Raw genomic sequence first — 3,749 nt, 5'->3', positions numbered from 1 at the left:
GCCTTAGCCACTTGAGCCACAGATGCCGAGCTGCTATTTTTTTGTTGCACATTATTGTTTTAGCTGGCTCAGGCCAGGTTCCAAGCCCCTAGCCTCAGTGTATGTGGCCAGCGCCCTATCCACTGAGCTACAGGTGCCACCAGTCTTTGTTTTGAGACAGAGTCTCACTATGTTGCCCTCAGTAGAGTGCTGTGGTGTCACAGTTCACAGCAACCTCAGACTCTTAGGCTTAAGCAATTCTCTTGCCTCAGACTCCCAAGTAGCTGGGATTATAGTTACCCACCACAACCCCCAGCTATTTTTTTTTTTTTTTTGGAGACAGAGCCTCAAATTGTCACCCTGAGTAGAGTGCTGTGGCATCACAGCTCACAGCAACCTACAACTCCTGGGCTCAAGTGATTCTCCTGCTTCCGCCTCCCAAGTAGCTGGGACTTCAGGCACTCTCCTATTTTTTGGTTGTAGCCATCGTTGTTGTTTGGCGGGCCCAGGCTGGATTCGAACCTGCCAGCTCATGTATGTGGCTGGTGCCTTAGCAGCTTAAGACACAGGCGCTGAGCCTGCCCAGCTATTTTTTGGTTATAGTTGTCATTGCTGTTTAGCAGGTCCAGGCTGGGTTCTAACCCTCCAGCCCTGGTGTATGTGGGTGGTGCCTTAATCACACGCTGAGCCCACACTTTAAAATTTTTAAAACATTTTATATGTTGGTGGTCAATTTAAGAGTGTTCTTTTTTCTTATTTCTTCTTTTGTTTTAGTGTATTCTGATCTACTTTCTACAGGGCATAGTTGGGCAGTGCCTAAAATTTGTATCTCTAAGTTTGTTTTGTTTTTATCAGTGATTTAAAAAAATCATGAATTCTATATTTTTTTTTTTTTTTTTTTTTTTGAGACAAAATCTCACTTTGTCACCCTTGGTAGTGTTGTGGCATCATCAGAGCTCACAGCAGATTCAAACTCATGGGCTCAAGTGATCCTCTTGCCTCAGCCTCCCAAGTACCTGGGACTATAGGCATCTGCCACAACTCCGACTATATTTAGAGATGGGATCTCATTCTTGCTCAGGCTGGTCTTGAACCTGTGAGCTCAGGTGATCCACCTGCCTCAGCCTCCCAGAGTGCTTTAGGATTACAGGTGTGAGCAACTGCATCTGGCCAGGCTATTTTTTATTTTTTTAAGACACAAGGGTCTCTCTCTTGCTTATTCTGGTCTCAAACTTGTGAGCTCAAGTGATCCACCTGTCTCGGCCTCCCAGAGTGCTAGGATTACAGGCATGAGACACTGCACCTGGCAATTTCTTGTCATTTTATGTTAACATTGGATTGCCTCTCACTTCTCTAGTGATTATGGTTAGAATGTAACCAGTATGTTACCTAACAAATACAAACATTGTAACCTAATTCTTTGTACCCTCAAATAACCTGAAACAATAAAAAAAAGAATGTAACCATTGTATTTGTTTTAAAGAATATAATGATTTTTAAGCCCTTTCAAATGATGTATCAGAAAGATGTAAAAGTAAATAATAATTTAGAAAATGTTTTATCGTGTTTTGAGATGTTTGAAAAATGACCAGTCACCTTCTGAGTTCTCCTGTCTGTATTACCTTTTCTCCCATTCCCATCCCCAGCCTTACTTGGACTTTTTTTTCATTTGTTGTTATTGTCCCTTTCATGCATTTGAATTCTATTTCCAGTTTTGCATTAGTGTACAAGAAACTGTTGTCCAATTATTTTGAGAGTTCATAAGGCTTAGCCTGCTGCAGCCCCTTAGGACCTTGTTAGGGACCTTTGTATTCTTATTTGTCTCTTGAGAGCATACCTGCTGGTTTTGGGGATTCTCTTGGCTCTCAGATAGCCTTTTCCTTCCTGCTGTTTCCCTGTGCTGCTTCTTGTGTAGATGCTGGATATTATGTGAGTCTTATAGTTGTTGGTGTTGTAGTTTTGTGGTAGATATTTTCTTTATGAGTTTGGGTTTGCTGTCCTGATTGCTCTGTGGGGAAATATAGGGAGTTTCAAAAATTAGACTGCCTCGGCTCAGTGCCTGTTGCACAGTGGTTACAGTGCCAGCCACATATACCTACGGTGGCGGGTTTGAACCCAGCCCAGGCCAGCTAAACAAGGACAACTGCAACAAAAAATAGCCAGGCATTGTGGTGGGTGCCTATAGTCCCAGCTACTTGGGAGGCTGAGGCAAGAGAATCGCTTAAGCCCAAGAGTTTGAGGTTGATGTGAGCTGTGACGCCACTGCACTCTACTGAGGGTGACATAGTAAGATTCTGTCTCAAAAAAAAAAAAAAATTATGCTACTTCTACCATAATCTTTCCATAATCCTTTTTTATGGCTTTTTTTTTTAATACAGTTAAGTTTATTCAGTTATAAGAGTTTTCCTTTTTGAAGTTAAGTTCTGCTACAGTGTTCTTTGTTTTGTGAAAAATTGGTGATTGAAATGGAGGCTGCTTGTATTCTTTTTTTTTTTTTTTGTCTTTATAAAATAAAAATCTGGCAATGGTTTCACGCCTATAATCCTAGCACTCTGCTAGGCTGAGGCTGGTGGATTGCCTGAGCTCACAAGTTTGAGACCAGCCTGAGCCAGAGTGAGACCCTGTCTCTAAAAATAGCCGGGTTTAGTGGCAAGTGCCTGTAGTCCCAGCTACTTGGGAGGCTGAGACAAGAGAATTGTTTGAGCCTCAGAGTTTGAGGTTGCTGTGAGCTGTGACTCCAAGGCATTCTACCAAGAGCAACAAAGTGAGACTCTGTCTCAAAAACAAACAAACACAACAAAAAACAAAAATAAATAAAACCTGGCAACAGTTTTTGTCTTAGAGAGTTTAGTGGTTTGTGCAAACTAGAATTTTTTATTTTTGAGACAGAGCCTCAAGCTATCACCCTGGGTAAAGTGCTGTGGCATCACTGCTCACAGCAACCTCCAACTCCTGGGCTTAAGCGATTCTCTTGCCTCAGCCTCCCAAGTAGCTGGGACCACAGGCACCCACCACAATGCCCGGCTGTTTATTGGTTGTAGTTGTAGTTGTGTCGTTTGGCAGGCCCAGGCTGGATTTGAACCCTCCAGCTCTGGTCTATGTAGCTGGCACCTTAGCCACTACAGGAGCTGAGCAGAAAACTAGAATTTTAATGACACCTTAACCTCCTTGATTCCCTGAAAAGGAAAAATAGGTGATGTGCCAAAGGCTATAGAGTCATGAAATAGCTACACCTATCCACATATTCCTTCTGTGATTGCATAGGCATCATCCTTGAACTAGTTACAGACAGTAACTGAGTGAAAGAGAACTCTGTTTAGAAAGCGTTCACTGTTCAGCTAACACACACCATCCTGTATTAGAACTCTCTTTTTGGGAAGTAATGCTTCTTAGAAGATTGGAGATATGATTTTTGGCAGGCCCCTGATTATCAGGAATTCAGTTTCTAGTTAATTCATGACTGTGATGCCACCTCTATTTTAAATTTGTTCTATAAAAGAAGCTAAAAATGTCTCTAAGTATACGAGGTGGCATGAGGATTAGAAAACTTACAAGGCCAGCCTGGCATGATGGTTCACTCCTATCATCCCAGTGCTTTGGGTGGCTGAGGTGGGAGGATCACTTCAGCCAGAAGTTGGAGACTAGCCTGAGTAACTTAAGGTTCTCTAAAACAAACAAACAAACAATCCCGGCCTCTCAAGTTTCCTGTTGTTGCTATAACAGTAGTGATAAATCACCACAGATTTAGTGGCTTAAAACAACACAGGTTT

The sequence above is a fragment of the Otolemur garnettii genome, unplaced genomic scaffold, assembly GCF_000181295.1.
Source record: "Otolemur garnettii isolate 467f Iridium unplaced genomic scaffold, OtoGar3 scaffold00052, whole genome shotgun sequence".
NCBI classification, from domain to species: Eukaryota; Metazoa; Chordata; class Mammalia; order Primates; family Galagidae; genus Otolemur; species Otolemur garnettii.
Note: the sequence above shows the minus strand (reverse complement) of the source record.